The 18,507-nt window shown below is 36.5% G+C and overlaps 1 long non-coding RNA gene across 1 annotated transcript; it reads left to right on the forward strand.

Annotated features, from left to right (window-relative positions):
- The first annotated feature begins 14,596 nt into the window (after positions 1–14,596).
- On the forward strand, positions 14,597–18,211 carry LOC148679803 (uncharacterized). Its single transcript, XR_015945368.1, has 4 exons — positions 14,597–14,681; positions 15,037–15,100; positions 15,396–15,511; positions 16,430–18,211. It is a non-coding gene; the product is annotated as an uncharacterized LOC148679803 (long non-coding RNA).
- The last annotated feature ends 296 nt before the right edge of the window (positions 18,212–18,507 follow it).

Below are 18,507 nucleotides of genomic sequence, written 5' to 3' on the forward strand. Positions count from 1 at the left end.
AGTCAGTCAGTTGACAGTGGCCTCTGATGGATATACTTGAGAAGAGCAGGTGCGAATGGCACTTGAGAGAGATATTTGAAATCTCAAAAAGCGTACACATCGGCCTCTGCTAGATTCGTGAGAACAAAAACTGTAAAAAAACATAGCTCCCACATTTTTAGAATGAGCTTGGGTTAAAAAAAATGCTATAAAAATATGAGAATTCTATCTGTAAATGACTGATTATAGCATGTAAATTGGTTAATAATCCTGTCTGTGTACTTTCATTACTCACAGTGTTTTTCTAAAACAGAAGAATGTAATATTTATTAGGCACTCCGTTTTCATAAATCAATAACATTTTCAATTTTAGATCCTACACGATCCGCTTGATGAGAACCAACATATAATTTCACAGATATCAGCACCAAATTGATTTAAGCCTTCAAAAATAACCAGACTCATTTTGCACACATTAAAAACACTGCTTTGTGTGTACTTCTGCCAATATCTGCCTGATGCCTAACCATAAAACATACCCTCATATTGGGCAGAAATACCTAAATGAATGGGCTTTAAAGTGAATGATTTATGATACCGTACACACTGATGATATTGAACTGCTCTTGAATGAGTTTCTCGATTATTGGCAACCATTGTAAAGAAGCCTCACCCAAAGATTTCTTTTGTTTCCTGAACTCTGGTCCAAACCATTAAAACAGCAGGACATGTTTCTTGGGATACGATAACACCCACATATTACAATTAGAGAGATCTGCTCCTCTTTCATCATCATCAATCTGTCTAAATGATTTCTTGCTCATTTTCTTTCCACCTCCACCTCTCTCTCTCTCTCTCTCTCTCTCTCTCTCTCTCTCTCTGCGTGCCTGATGAAACCATCTTTTGAGTTTCCACAACCTATTTGAAGAATGGGCTGTTTGCTCCGTATGGTGCATTACAACAATAATTCACAGGGAACATGATGTTCCCCAGAATTCACACCGTTCTTGCTGAAATTCTTCTTTGTCAGAGCTTTCCATTTCTTTAGAACTATGCTGCTAATATCTTAACCCACAAAAGAAACACCTTAGACTGCTTTTGTCCTGAAACTTCCCCAAAAGACTGGATTAAATCCGTTTAACCGGTAAATTTTTATCTTGTGCAATTAAAGGCATGATTAATTAACACTTTAGTTTAAGTACCAATTCCCATTGTTAACTACTGTCTTATTACCTGCCTATTAATAAAACAATGGCTGTTGATTAGTGCTAATAAAGTATCTTATTCTACATTCAACCCAGCCTCATTTTTAAAACATAGCTCTTTATACATTTCTGGAGACCGCAAAATATGTTCTAGGTGGTATGTTTTTCTGCAGTTTTTGTTTTCACAAATCCATGAGAGGCCGCTGTATACGCTTATTGAGACCTCAAATTTCTCTTGTGAGTGCCATTTGTACCTGCTGTTCTTGCGAAAACCCACCAGAGACTGCTGTCTTCTGACTGTTTGACTGACTGAATGACTGACTGACTGACTAATCGACTGACCCACCCTCCTCCTTCCCTAAACCCAACTAATTTTATTGATTGACCCACCCACTTCCCTAAAACCAATTTCAAAAGCAATCCAGAAAAAGAAAAGCCCTCGTCTGATTTTGACTACGTTTTCAGATTTTACCACATTCTTACCCTGTCATTTACTTGTTTATTTTATATTTTGTCTCACTTGATTTCTGAAACTGTTCTTCACTGGACTTGAACATCGTCATCGTGGTCAACTCTTCTGCATCTCAAGTCCACCGGCGTACATGGCGAGCTAACAGGACAAACGTAACAGCGGGAAAGCCATCTATACGAACGTAAGTGGTCAGCTGGTAAGCGCGAAAAGGGAATGGCGTCATACCACCCTCTAGCATTCGTTTTAAAAATGAAATGCAGTCTTACGTACTTCTGGCTACATAATTGAGATCTCCAGAAACATATATAGGGCTACGTTTTCAGAATGAACCTATGTTGTCTACATCCATACCAATACCTAAATCCAACTATTTCCCTACATTATCAATCAGTAAACTAGTAGTTTATTGAGCTAACAGTCTACTTAATGATTTGTTATTACCTTAAATAATTTTTTAGGTTTTAAATATGTATTAGATGATAAATTATGTATTTATTACCCTTAAATAAATTTGTAAGTATCTAACTAACTAACTATATGGGGAATTAGTTAATTAGTTAGTTGGTTAGTTTATTAATTAGTACAGTAACTAGATATTTTTAAGTGTATAATTTGATTAAATTTTAAACTGTTGGACATACTTTATTTATAAGTTATTGCAGCTGATTTGAATGTTATCACTCGATTGAATGGGAGCTTTCAGTGGTTATCTGCCCAGAAATATGGGCCAACAGGGGCCTTCTGTACCTTCTAGTAGGCTCAGCAGGCTATTATTCTCCATCCACATGGTTAACCAGCTATAGATCAGATATGGCTGTGGCCGGAGCTTAACGAAAAATATTTAAATTTTTTTTATTAAATTTCCCATTAATTGAACTTTATTAATGTCTACCACTACCACTACCCCAACCCTAAACCCAACCATCAAAGTGATGTAAAAACAGATCTGGATCTGGAATCTTCTCTATTAGTATAGCGGATTAACCATGTAGATGGATGTTTACAGCCTTCTGAGCCTACTAGTAGGTGCAGAAGGTCCCTAATAGCCCATATCTATCAACTAATAACGGCCATTCAATCAAGTGATAACATTTGAAGCGGGTGGTTATCGCTATTATAAAACGTTAGATTTTTGCCTAAATAAACTCATAAATTGCTGCTTATTAATTCATACTATTAACATAAACAGTTATTAAGGTGTTAGGTACATTTAGGTGTTGGGTATCATTAGGTATGTAGAATAAGATCTTGCAGAATATATAAGTAAAAATAAACACCCGATATCTTAATAATAAGCTTAATGGTGAAAATTAATATACGTATACTAAAGTTGTGCCCAACTGAGCCTGGTTTCTTTCAAGTTTTTTCCTTAACTTTCATCAATTGGCGAACTTGCCACTGGCTTGCTTGGCTTGGGACTTGGAGCTGCGCATCAATGAATTTGCTCTTTAGTGTTCGGACTTTCAGCAGTGAAAATTAAAACACACTGAACTGAACTAAACTGAACTGACCTCTGAAAACTGGACTGACACACTTTCAATTTAGAACTTTTTTGTTAAGCTGCTTTGACACAATCTACATTTGTAAAAGCGCTATATAAATATACATGATTTGAATGGGTACATAAACTAAAGTATTACCAAACTGTTTGTTGTTATTGGTAATGGCTTATTGTATTCTAATTGATTGAGGTAATTGGTTAAATGTAAGTTTTTGACTTAAAAGATAACACATTAACAATTAGTAAGCAGTAACTCCAATATAAAGGTAAACAAATCTGTCTGGAAATAAATTCCATGCAAAAAATATAGCCTCATAATAGAAAAGTTATGCTACCAATGCACCGTGAATTTTCTGTCACGGCATATACTGTTCGCTGCTTCAGAGGCAGCTTCTGTCTTGTTTTTACATTGTGTAGACAGTTTTGCCGCTGTCTGTGTATAACACATCCCCAACAGCCCTGTACAGGCCGGAAAAGTGAAAAAAGCTACGTGCAACAGAGGCACCATGAAACAAACCCCAGCAGGATGCAAAACAACACTTGTTCAGGAAGATACAGTTGACACCATTAGAGGAAACTAAAAACACTTGTTAACATCTGAGTCAAAAGTCTGACTGGGAGCGTAGCAGTCTTTTCCCTCAGACCTGTAGAGTTCCTCCATGTTGCATGGCTTTCTATAAAGAAAAAAAGAGCAAGTTAGTGTTTATTTTTGAGTTGGATTCACATGTGTATTGCACAAGGGTGTAACGTGTATGTAGTTATTTGAGAACCTTGGTGGTTGTTTTGCTAGTTATTTGAGACTGTGAGATTCCTGGAATCTGTGTTCAGAGATGCTTTGTTTAGTTTAGCTGAAAGTTATTTCAGTACTTCCATTTTGTCACACAACACCTTTTTTTTTCTCTTCGTACAAAAACATTTTAGTGCCGAAAAGCTATTTTGCTAATTGGGAGTAGTAAAAAGGCAATCTGTGTGATGCAATTGATTACAATTTATACAGGAGTTTCTTGCGCAAGATCTGCAGTTATCCATAGGGCAATTGAAGGTGTTTTTATTACTTGATGTATTGGTTTTTCTTACAATTGCTTAGCCAGGACCACTTATTATGTTAAAGTAAGAGAGAAAGGGACAAAGTCTGTTTTACAAAATGAAAGATGGGAATGGAAACAACAAAAAGCCACAATTTCTCCTGGGTACTCAAGACAATGTTGGCGAGATGGTCCGGGCAGAAGAGGCCAAGAAAACATCCTTAAAAAGTTGACCAATCCATAAGCTTTTGAGGGTAATGTAAACAGATTTGATCAGGATCAAGGATCGGAAAGTGTGTTTATTTCACAGATGGGATCGGAATACAGCAGGCAATCATTTTTGTTCAGAGTTTACTGTGGACATCTTTTGGCCATTATGCATATTTAGTGTCCTCATGTGATTGATGGGAGCACAGAGGACAAAGACATAGTCTTCAAACCAGCTCTCAGTCTTTTTGAAACTTGACAGGAGGCTCATTATAAGACCAGTTGTAAACATTTGAGCACCTCTTGAGCTGGACATCCGGGTCTAAAGGAAAGCCCCCTGCTGTGTGGACTCTCTCTGTGCTCCTGTCCAGGGTAGGTGTTACAAAACACAAACAGTGTTTGTGAAACGTCCGTGGGACTACATTTTCAGAATGAGCCTGGATTGGAAAACGTAGCCCTATATACATTTCTGGAGATCGTAAATTATGTAGCCAAAGTACGTATAGCTGCATTTCTTCTTTAAATTGAACGCTATGGGGCCGTATGTCATCATTCCTTTTCATGCTTACTACCTTGTCAATCTATATTTTTGAAAACACTATTGGTTGGGTTTAGAGAAAGAGGAGGGTGGGTCAATCAATCGGTCAGTCAATCTGTTAGTCGAGAGCAGGCTCTGGTGGATTTACGTAAGAACAGCAGGCGCCAGAGAAAGAGTTCTCAAAACACATTGGGGTTTGATTATCCAGCCAGATCTCACAAGGAAAAGTCACTATTTTATGTATCATACAAACATTATTTGATTTCATCCATATAAAAGGTATCATTTAAAAAAAAAGGCATGTCACCAAATCTCATTGTGCAATGTCAAAAAGTTGTACAAATTGCCATCATGTTGGATGATTACGTAAATTAGAAAGCAAGCTGACAGAAGACTGGATTTGTGAGATTAATTATAGCCAGAGGTTTGTATGGCTGCATTTCGTTAGCAATAAAATTAACGCTATGGGGCGGTATGAAGCTGTTCCTTTTCATGCTTATGGACAGCTTTCCCGGTGTTACCAGTTTGTCCAGTTTGTTTAGTTAGTGGACTTGAGATGCAGAGAGAAGTTGTCCAAGATGACAGTGTCCAAGTCTGGCAAAGATTGGTTCCAGAAAGCGGGTGGGACAAAACAGACGCCAAAAAATAAAATAAACAAGTAAATAACAGGGTGAGAATGTGGTAAAATGTGAGGCGAGGGCTTTTCTTTTACTGGATTGTTTTTGAAAACTGTCGGTTGGGTTTAAAGAAAGGAGGAGGGTGGGTCAGTCAGTAATTCAGTCGACAGCGGCTTCTGATAGACTGGCGAGAGAAATGTGAGATCTCAAAAAGCGCACACAGCGACATCTGGTGGATTCGTAAAAAGATGTACCTTCTGGGACATATTCTGCGCTCTCCAGAAATGTATATAGCGGTACATTTTCAGAATAAGCCTGGGTTGAAGCAAATTGTTGAGTTTGTGGTCTCTAGAAGTTTGTGGTCTCTAAAATTTTGACTTTGTTTATTAAACAAACTCATTAAACTCACACCTAAATAAGGTTTGTCAAATAATTAAGGAAATTACCACCAGGTATCAGATTAACTCCAGCAAATAGGAGGAATCTGAAATAGTCTGATCATACAGTTTTTCATACTGAACTTTATGTAACTCATGAAAAATGCTCCTGTTAGGATAACTACAAATACAACTGAAGAGTATCCTGAAAATTTTGCAGATTTTAGGTTGTTCTACCTCAAATACACACCTGTAAATAAAATAAATAAAATCAGTCACTTAAAAGTCACTATAACAGACCTGTTTTACAACCAGTGAATGTGTGAATGTACAGATAACCCCCTGGTAGCGCACGTATGCCATCGCCTACAGGCACACACGTCAAACAGAGATGAGTCTTTTGAACACTCTCCAGGACGTTGTGTAGTGAGGGTAAAGGCTACAGGAGAGGGGGGCTACAACTTCCTGACTCACACACAGCATAAAGAGAAAGACAGCTGGCTCTAATAACCTTTCTATCCATAAAACGCTGCGCATTACCCAACAGCTATTGAAGCAGTCATTCGTACAACATGTGAAGCACATTAAAGTTCATTATGCCTTAAACATGACACATATGTTCAGGGCCACTGCAGGTACTCGGCAGGAGAAATATTCATGCTACAGTAGATTAACATGCTACACAGCTTAGCATGACATGAAGCATGATTACGTTTAACTACTTACCTTCTCCAGTTACGACTTCATAATCTAATCCAATAACAGCTATTTACTGAAAGATTAGCATTAGCATTGATGGAAGGATAGCAGATACTTAAGGCTAAATTGTAAGCAAAGAGATAAGCTTTTAAATGCTAAAACATTACGACTAGCATAAATTTAGCTAGTTGTAAATGGTTTTTGGGGGCAGTTTTTTAACAAGCGGCTTGCTGTGTCTAATGAGGATTTTTACAATGCAATGATCAGGGCAGTTGTTGGTCGTAATATAATCAAATGAAAAACAGAAACGCTTACACCATCCTGACACAAGTATTGAATAAAAGAGCGTGTGATTTGTGTCTAATATCTGGCAGCGACTTCAGCTAAACCTCCGAATATATCTTCGACAAAAGACAGAAACATCCAGCGTCAAGGGAGGGAAAGAGAAGATCACTGTAAACGTCTGGAAAATCTGGATCTGCTTTTAGTAACGTCCTATTTTATTGACACCATTAAATCAGTCTATTTGCTATTAGGTGTTCTAATCCTCCAGATAAGTGCATTTATCGCCTTATTTAAATGGCATTGAGGGAGTTCACGCAAGTTCAGGGGCATTTAAGTTATCTTGGTTTAATTTAAGAAATTCTAGTTCTCTGCAGGACTCTATGTGTGGCAGGATTTGCAAATCTTGTAATAAAACTGTCATATTCGCAATTGTTTTCCATAGACAAGACCATCACAGAGGGTTTTTTTCCTGCTAAAACCTGTCAGACATGAAATTGCCCTGGCTCTATACATGACATCATGCATGTGTTGGCCTGTCCCTATGGAAATAAGGGTCTGTTTGTATAAAAACATTAGTAAGGTCAGAGGTCAAAGGCATTGCATGACTTCACCATTGCTATAGTGTAGAAATACATGTTTTATATGTGTTTTGTTTCGCCTGTAAATTAAAAACTGATGCTGAACATTCACTCTGTCATGACTTCATGCAATGTCATGATTTTAAAGGGTGATTTATCAGGTCTGAACTATTTCCATAGCAGCACTGATAGGAGTGCAGTGAATTATTGTAGTGCCATCAAATGACTGGCTTTTATAGGAAAATGTCAAAATTATTCGCCCTCCTGTGATTTTTTTTTTCTTTTCAATTATTTCCCAAATCATGTTTTACAGAGCAAGGAATTATTCACAGTATTTCCTATAATATTTTTTTTTTCTTATAGAGAAAGTATTATTTGTTTTATTTCAGTTTTAAAAAAATAATAATAATTTGAGGTCAGTATTATTAGCCGCCCTAGGCAATATATTTTTTTGATTGTCTACAGACAAGTAACCTTCAACAAACCTTCATTAAACAATGACTTAATTAACCTACTGAAGCACTGAATTGCACTTTAAGCTGTATACTAGCATCTTAAAAAGCATCTAGTAAAATATTCTAGAAAAAATACAGGGGACTAATAATTCAGGAGGGCTAATAATTCTGACTTAAACTGTAAATAAACATAAGAATATCACTGAAGGATTTTGGATTTTTATATATATCGGTTGATTTTGTTGGTATTACTTTTTTTCTGATGGTCCCTTTAGTGCGTTTTGTTAAATTAAAGTTAAATTGTGTCACAATCACTAGCGATCTAATTGTGGAGGGCTGGTAAACACACAGATTGCCATAGATCTACGAGTCTGCCATTATATGGACTACAGATCCAGTCATGCACCGCTCACACGCTCCTGTTCCAGATTCCGCTGATTGCACGCATGTGCACACACACACACACACACACACACACACACACACACACACACACACACACACACACACACACACACACAGCCGGAGTATTATCAAGGACTGATTACATGGACTTAATAAACAGCGCACACACTCATGGGGGCTGTCTTGTTTATCTGTACTGTTAACAGTACAATTTGTTTTCCTTGCCTTGCCTTTCCGTTTGGTCCTTGCTTTGTTTGGTTTATTTTACATTGTTTGCTGCTTGTGTATTGACCACAAATCTGAATTGCCCATATAGATCTGTTTGCTCCTGTATTGACCATTGCTTGCCTGACCATGCTGTTAATAAACCCTGCATTTGGATCCGCACTTCGTTGTCATCATCCCTATTACACTACAGATTGCATCTACATGCCAATAATTGCTCAATAGATTATTAAGTAGGCTGTTAGGTTGGGATTAGGGTTAGTGTAAGTTGACATGTACTTGCAAAGTTTCTTATAGTCAGTAAAATGTTGAAGGAGCAATATCAGCAGATATTAAGCAGACAGTCTATTAATACTCAAATGACAAGTAATTAGCATGTAGTTGCTATGCAATTTTTAGTCAACAAAATGTGCAACGCAGACCGTCAAAATAAACTGTTACCGATTTGTTTTTAAAATTCATTATATAACCGATATATCAACTGATCAATTTATTTAATCAGGCATATTTAATTTGACTGAAATATTACTAGCTTTTTAAATAAATATTAAAAGTTATTCAACAGTCACACCTTCTTACAATTCACATAATTATTATTTTTGTAATGTTAAAACAGTTTGTTTGTCATCAATAATTTTTTTATGTTCTACAAAGGACAGAAATTCATAGTTGTTGGAAATGACACAAAGGTGAGTGAATTTTGGGGTGAACTATCTATCCTTGTTATTTTATTTATTTTATTTTTGGACATCAATACTTAAAGGGACAATTCACCTGAAAATGAATATGCACTCCTCTCAGTAATGGGTTGTAGCTGGAAGGGCATCCGCTGCGTAAAACATTTGCCAGAATAATTGGCGGTTCATTCCGCTGTGGCAACCCCTGATAAACAAGTGATTAAGCCAAAGGAAAATGAATGGATGAAGAATTGAAAAAAAAATGAAAAAGTACTCACTATTTCCAACTATTTATGACCTTCTTTTTCGCATTCAGCACAAAAGAAATGATTTAAAAATTTTTACAAACCTGTAACTTGAACTTCCATAGTAGGAAAAGCAAATATGGAAGTCAGTGGTTACAGCTTTCCAACATTTTTCAAAATAACAATCATTTTTGTGTTTAACGCAAAAAAGAAACTCATAAAAGTTTGTGAGAAGTGAAGGGTGAGTAAATGAAGAGAATCGCAGTGGGTGGTGAACTGTCTCTTTAAGAGACCTGTTACCATTATAACATGTTTAGGCACTGTTTTAAAAGTATTGATTGTCACTAATATTATAAAACCCCCATACAATATCCAATTCAAGTCACCAATGTACAATAGCATTCTTAAGATTTTTGGATATCTTGATGCAAGATTCATATACATCTTTGCACCTTTAATATTTTTTTTAAGCTTTATGGTGCTTTTGGTCCTTTTTTGAAGCATGGTGATCCCTGGCCCCAATCCCCAATTTCTTTAAAATCTTTTTGTGCACCACAGAATCGAGAAAGTCATGCAGGTTTTGAAGTACTGCACAGATATCAGACAATAGGAGCAGTGGCCGGTAATGATTTGCTCTTGTTAAAGGGACTGTTTTCTGTCATCTTTCCATGCTGTGAGAGCTGGTTTGGTTTGCTGTCTGCAGAGTCAAGCCTCCGCTGAAAGAGACATTATATGGCGATTGATATTGCCCTGAAGGCTTGTTCCTTTTCTTCATGCTGAAAAAACAAAGCTGTTCTCACTCTCCTGTTTTATGGCAGACCCCAAAAAGAAGACAAGGCCTTTTTCTACCCTGTTAGAGAGGCTGAACTGTATCACTCCGCGAAACAACTAGTTTGTCTGATGTAAAACCTCTGGGGAAGTTAATCAAATATCAGCGCATTGACAGAGAACAAACCCAATGCTCTAACTGAGTAGGTTGTGCAAGTACTTTCATTTCCCTCTTGCCCCTGCTTATTAAGACACTCTGCTCCGTTTCTTGTGATGTAAAGGATTTTAGGCTCATAGACCATCTTTTTGACAAGCAGTATTTGTATCTTAATTAAAATCACTTAATAATTATTTAATAATTATCTCCCTCTCTTTCTGTCATGTTTCCCAGCGAACAACCACCAGATGTCGCTGGTAAACACACACACACTTAAAACTACACTTTTCCTGGACTACAACTTCATACATGCTCTTCGCCCACACACCTGCTTTCTCATTTAGCTTGATTCACATTCACACCTGAGGACCTTCAGAGACTGATTACACACAGTATTTAAGCAGCACACACACTCATTCACGTTGCCGAGTCTTGTTTATCTGTAAGGTGACATTTCAACGCGTTTCTCCTTGTCTTGTTTTCCTGTTTTGAACCTAGCCTTGTTTGTTTTTATATATCCTTGTCTGCCGCCTGCCTTTCGACCTCTTGATTGTTTACTGACTTCGACTCTGGATTTGCCCGCACATACCTGTTCATACCTGTATTGACCATTGCTTGCCTGACAAAGATTAAACCTGCATATTGGATCCTACCTTCTGTTGTTGGTGTCACTCCCCGGCGTTACACTTTCTCTCTCTACACACTGTAAAAATATCCGTAATTTAGCAGTTTTCTTTTGGCATTCATGTTTTTATTTTTCCCTTTAATATATGCTTTCAAATTGCAATATGCGACCTTGATCTTGCTTCTTACAACTTTTAACCTTGAAAAAGTTTGAAAAGTGACTTTTATTAAAAAACGTTTAATTGTTAAAGTGATATATTGTCTGGGTTGGTGTTGTATATTATGGTACAAAAGCCTTGTAATAAACTGCCAGTACATTTTCTGTTACACACTTACTTTTCTATTTAGTATTTTTATCCAACCCAGGCTCATCGTGGATATGTACCCCTGTATACATTTCTGGGCAGCGCAAAATAAATTCCAGGAGGTACGTTTTGTTTTTGTAGTTTTTGTTTTCGTGAATGCACTCCTCCTGTGTATGCTTTTTCAGATCTCAAATTTCTCTTGCGAGTGCCATTCGCTGACTGACTGACCGATACCCCCAACTGGTAGCGCAAAAAGCAACAGAAGCCGTCTGCGGTGTCATACTGCCCTATAGTGTTCGTTTTAAAAACAAAATGCAGCCGTATGGATCTCTGGCTACATAATTCACGTTTTCCAGAAATGGGGCTATGTATTCACAATGATCCTGTGTTGTTTTTATCCATTATATTATTTCAAACTACTAATATTTTAATAAAAGTCACTTTGTTAAACTGTAGAGTTGAAATTTGAACATCAGAAGTCGACAGAACAGAGATTAACATCCCACAATGCAATTCATAACCGTAAACATAAACCAAAAAACACTTGTGAATCACAAAATACAGAAACTGTTAATTAACAGATATTTTACCGTGTAAAATATATAGAATACATACATTTATAACAGTAAATTCATTCATTCATTTTCTTTTTGGCTTAGTCCCTTTATTAGTCTGGGGTCGCTACAGCGGAATGAACCGCTAACTTATCCAGCATATGTTTTACACAGCGGATGCCTTTCCAGCTACAACTCATCACTAGGAAACACCCATACACTCTTATTCACACACATACACTACGGCCAATCTAGCTTACCCAATTCAGCCAAAAGTCTTTCGACTTGTGGGGGAAACCGGAGCACTCGGAGGAAACACACTCGAACACGGGAAAAATGCGAATTCCACACAGAAATGCCAACTGACCCAGCCGAGGCTTGAACCAGCGACCTTCTTGCTGTGAGGCGATCGTGCTGCTCACTGTGCCCCCATGTCGTATAACAGGAAATATTTAAGACAAAAATTTTTATTATATATTCCGTTAAAAAGATGGAAACAGCCATTATTAACTCACTCTTGACTTGTTAAAAAACAATTTGAATTTTAAGTTCTGCTGAACACAAAGAAGCTACTTTTAACAATCTAATATTGCAGAAACCTGTTACCATTGACTTCCATATACAAATACTATTGATGATACTAAATAAAGTTGTTACAGGTTTGCAACATCCTTTAAAATTACTTTTTCGAGGTGTAGAGTGAGTAAATGAGGGCAGAATTTACATTTTTGGGTGATCTATCCCTTTCATTAGATGAAAAAAAAATGTTATCAACTGACAGCTCTAAATGCATATTTTGCATTATGCCACAGCCATATAACCCTGCAGCCCAGGACCAGTTACTCACTGAGCTAAGCAGGGCTGAGCCTGGTCTGTACCTAGATAGGAGACAACATGGGAAAAACAGGTTGCTGTTGTGTTAGAGAGGCCAGCAGGAGGCGCTCATCCTGCAGTCTGTGGGAGTCCTAAACCCCCAGTATAGTTAAGGGGACACTACACTGTCACTACTTTCTCAATGAGATGTTAAACCAAGGTGACTCCCTGTGATTAAAAATCCCATGGCACTTCTCGTAAAGAGTAGGGGTGTAAGCCTGGTGTCCTGGCCAAATTCCCTCCATTTGCACTTACCCATGGCCTCCCAATAATCCCCATCCACTGAATTGGCTCTATCACTGTTTCTCCCCTCCCCCAATAGCTGGTATCTGGTGAGCACACTGGCACCGTTGTCCTGTGGCAGCCGTCGCATCATCCAAGTGGATGCTGCACATTGGAGGTGGGGTGGAGAGACCCCCCTCCTGATTGTGAAGCACTTTGGGTGTTTGGCCATACACAATAAATGTGCTATATAAATAAAATTACTTACTTACTAACTTAATTATGTAAACATAAAAATATATATGCTGTATTTGTTTAATTGTGTGTAAATTATTCCTATAAAAACATATCATATTGATATTCAAACATGTACTACACTGGTATCATTGCTGTTCTAAAGCAGAACTATAAATGAACCTTTGAATTCACAATATTTAATAATGTTGTGACCAAAGTGTGGAAAAACCTTTTCAGTAATTAAAAAAAAAAAAACATTCCCCTGACCTCTATTCAAGTTTCATAATGTGCTCCTTTCCTCCTCTCCACTTAATTTAATGTCAGTTTGCAAGCTTTATAAAGTCTGCTGCCTGCCACAATACTACAATGCCTTCATTTCAGGGCTTACAATAAAAACAACATTCATTATTCATTTATTTCATTTTTTAATATCAAGAGGCAGCAGTTTTTGTTCTCTTTTTTAATATCGAAATGCTATTGTGTTCATGATAATCGTTTCTACCCAAGCAAAAAATATGGCTTGCTGTAGGAAAGTAAGATGAAACAACACTATTCCACCAGCCAGATGGAAAATGAGTGGTATGTTCTGTTACGATGAACTATTGAACCTAAACAAACCATATCATATACTTAAGTCTCGGCTCACATCTGCACAATTGATCATAGCTCTTAGCATTGGCTGTGACTTCGTCTACCTTTCTCTCATTGCTATGCCCATGGTCTAGAATTTGCTTCACGTAACTCTCTGAAAGCCTTTACTGTTACAATGTCTGATACAGAAACTTCACAATTTCACACTTAAATGAATAGAATATGCGGTATTTGGTGTGTAGAAGGATGCTGACAGTCGAGAGAATATGGAGGTAGGACATGTTTGGTTATTTATAAGGGTTTGGTCTTAATTGAATGATTGTCAACAATAAATTAACCTTGTCAAAACATCTTGTAACGCTGGGAGTGACACAAACAACTGAGGTGTGGATCCAAATGCAGGTTTATTCTTAGTCAGGCAAGCAATGGTCAATACAGGTGCAAATACCCAGCCGGCACACGACCGACCTTCAACGTTGAAATATGGTTGAAATAAGGTCAGATGTGTTTTGAACGTTGAAATAATGTTGATAGAACGTTTAATGTTGAACGGTTGAAAAACAGCCTGCATATGACAAGGCTTCAACGTTGAAATGTGGTTGAAAATACGTCAGTTGTTGCTTTAATGTTAAAACAATGTTGAATGATAAATGGTTGAAAAAAGTTACAGAAATCCTTGTACAAATCAACGTTGACATTTTTTTATCATGGTCTGTATGTTGAATTAACGTCATGGCTTCACCCAATATTCAACATGTTTGGTTACCATGGTATCGGAGGACTCGGCGCACGCGGCCACGCGCAGCGCTTCACTTCACTTAATTACGAACACCTGACCTGCAGTGCAGCAGAATTCAGAGGTAAGCGTGTTTTTAGATGCTTTAAAGTTTTATTTACCCCCCGATTTTGCTTTACACACATCTTAAATGTGACTTGGTGTAGTGTTTCGAATTTTGAAGCATTTAAAACTTTCCAGTTTGTTTTTAGTCTTGTTTGCGCTCCGGTGATGCAGCTAACCTCGAGGTAATGTCACATGTTTAACGTTAGTCTAAATGAGCGTTTTTATGGCAAATTCAAAGCGATAAACTCCAAACGCAGTTTAAAGTTACTGAGCAACGTTATAAAACAATATCCATTTTATACGCTGTATTATTAGTGTTATTATTACAAAGTGAACTGCTGTCGTTTCACTGTTGTTGTTGTTTTTGCTTTTAGACATGTAACTTACTCCAGAGACTCACTAACTTGCACAGCATTGAATGGAAAAGGCTTTGTCCATGTAAGTTTACTTTACCTTTAACTAAGCTATCTGTTAAATCTTCTTAGTGCTTTGGTTAACCAAAAGCATGGTGATATTCTCTTTCTAATATGTTTGTTTATTGATTGTTAGGCTATGTTGTTATATTATATTGTTATATTGATATTATTATTGTGAAATCATGTTGTGATGTTATACTATGTGACAGTATTGGGGAACAAATATGTATTTAGTGAGAAATTAATGCTTAAATTACACTTTGTATAGTAGCAGATAAAAGGTGTAATGGGTTTTAACTTTCTGAGTTTTCTGGAAGGTCCAGTTGAGGGGCATCAAGAACACGCAGATAGCCTACCTGGACAGACTGCAGTTCTGCTACTCCATGCCAAGGCTTTTGTATGGATGTCTTGACTACTACTGTGTTCTCTAAAGGTATTACTGGAGCAAAACAACAGCACCTGTTACAGTGAAATTTGTATTCAAAAAAATAGTGATACATGTGTACCAGGTCCAGTACATGTGATGTCATTGAGAAGTTGTTTTTATTAAATGTCATTAAAACAAATAAATAAACATGCTATTTAAATAAATCTAAATATTAAAAACTTGAGGATTAAGATGACAAATGAAATGCATCATCTGTCTTGCGAAAAGGGTCTACTTAAGAATTCTGGTGTTTTCCAACTGAAAGGGATAGTTCACCCAAGAATGAAAATTTACTCACATTTTACTCCCCAAATGGTTTAAAACACTAAAAAAAAAAACTAAAAACCTGTAAACATTGACCTCCATAGTAGAAAAAAATACTATAGAAGTCAATGGTTAAATAGATTTGCAGCTTTCTTCAAAATATCTTCTTTTGTGTTCAACGTGGTCAGTAAATGACGACAGAATACAAATTTTGAACTATCCCTTTAATTCTCTGTCCTACATGCAGACTTTTGCAGAAGTGCTACTCCTTCTAGAGTTTTTCTCAACCATGTCTAAAAAGCTTTAAACAGCTTTTACAGTACATGTAATGGTTTACAACAACTTGTAATTATTAGATGTGTTGAATGTTTCATGATTCTTTACTGCAGCCTTGGTTAAAAAAAAAAGCAATTTTTTCGAGAATCTGAAATTTGAATTCTGGAAATGCTGGCACCAGTAGTGGCGAAGGGCTTCCTGACGACATCACACCTAATTCTTCACTTTTCTTAGTTAGGAATATTCAGATGGATGAGTCAAAATTATTGAGTGTGGCAATATTATAGGACAAATTTGGATTCAATAAAAAACAAATATTTGAATTTCACTTTGTATTATAGCTGATACCAACTTAGTTGTAACCTCATATTTCATTTATTGCAGGTTTTCTGGAAGCTCCATTTGAGGGCATCAAGGACATACTGATGGCCTAAACCAGTGTCAGCCTAGACAGACAGACATCTATTGCAGTTCTGCTACACAAGACCAAACTCTCTGCTTTTGTATGGATGTCTGACTAGTACGGTGTTCTCTAAAGGTATAACCGGAGCAAAACAATAGCATCCGTTACAGTGAAATTTGTGTTCATAAAAGATAGTGATATGTGTAACAGGTCCAGTACATTTGTCATAAAGGTTATATCACAGTAAGTACTGTAAAAATAACTTGTTTGCCTTTGCCACAACAGGTCATGGTGTGTGCATACTGCTCGTAGTAAACACACATGCTGATCTGATGCGGGAGAGATATACGCAAACACATTTGTATTTACTGTTTTGTTTTGCCTCACTAAAGTGTTGTTGGAGCTTGGTATGTTCACAGTGGAAATCACTGAAGTCACATGGAACGTTTTGACAATGTGTTTTGTGCCTTATCTTGACAATGACCATCTTGGGACCATTGCTGTCTGTAGAGGATGAGGAGCATTTAATCAAAAATATTTTAGTTTGTGTTCTGAAGATTAACAGGTCTCTGGGATGACACAAGTAATTAATAACAGAACCTATATGAACACTTAATGTGACATGTAATAGTGAAATAGTGGTCCTACATTCACAAATGTGAGCCATTATTATAAGACCCATGTGAACATGCAATTTTTATGATACTAATAATAATAATGGAATAACAAATTGCTTTTACTGTTGTGTTTGTGAGAGAGAATCAAACCATATATTCTACACATTTTCTTGATGATTTACTGAAATATTTGTCTATGTTCCACTGTCACAGGTGCTCAGTTTTGCTGCAGTAATGCTAAACACAATAGATGTACTTTATACAAAAAAAAAAAAAAACTACTAAATATTTAGCATGCAGACCTGCAAAGTGAAGGAGTAATGCCAGGATTAGATTATAGCATGAGTTTTCACTATTGTGAAAGTGAAGCCATTCATTCACAATGAATTGGAATAGCAAACCTCATTATTGATTTTGTAGGAAACTCACCTGGTGTTTGAGAAATAAATATGTATTTAACTGCTAGACTGATATAGATGATTTAGTGTTTTACACTTGATTCTTTGTCCTCAGTGCCATCTTTTACCTCAAGTGTTTCTCTCAACCTATAAAACCTCAAACAGATGTAATGTATTTCACTTGTGATTCTTAGTTGTGAGTGATGTTTTTTATTTTATTTTTTTACTGCAGCCACTTTAAAAATGGGTATTTTGTAAACTTTGTAAACAGAATTGAAGCGTAGTTTAGTTACTTAGTTTAATTTAGTTAGTATCTGTCTTTCTGAAGACAGTAACACTTTACAATAAGGTTGTATTAGTAAGTGTTAATGTATTTACTAACATGAACAAAGAGCAATGAAGCATCTTTCATATAAAGAAAGTACAGTTCATGTCAGCTCAGTGCATTATGTTAACAAGCACACATTTTGATTTTAATAGCATCGGGACATATTTCAATTAATTAAATGATTAATAAATGCTGTACAAGTATTTGTTCTCTGTTCATGTTAGTAAACATTAACTTTAATTCATGAAACCTAATTAAAAAGTGACTATTTAATTGTATGCCTTTTTTCTGTATTTGAGTGTACAGCATGTATAGTAACCTGCATGGTTTTAATGAACTATGTATGCTGTAAATGTTGCTGTATATTTAGAATAATTGAAATAATGAGGTGTGTATTAAATAAATTGATACACAGACTAAGTTGTGTATTTGTGTCGTGTATTTTTTATTAGTGTTTGCTATATTTATGGACTTTGCGTTGTATGTAGTTTCTATTTAACTTACGTTGAAATGTATGACGGTGAAACAACGTCACGGTATCAACGTTGATCCAATTTGCAAAATCGAAAGGTAATTCAACCTTCATTCAACGTCTACAAAACGACCACAATTCACCCATGAAGAAGGTAAGAGTGAAACAACGTTGTGATTTCAACGGTGAATCACCGGTGGTGGTCCGACGGTGAAACAACGTCACTATATAAACGTTGATCCAA

Source organism: Danio rerio, chromosome 19, assembly GCF_052040795.2.
Source record: "Danio rerio strain M-AB ecotype USA chromosome 19, GRCz13ab, whole genome shotgun sequence".
Classification (NCBI taxonomy): Eukaryota; Metazoa; Chordata; class Actinopteri; order Cypriniformes; family Danionidae; genus Danio; species Danio rerio.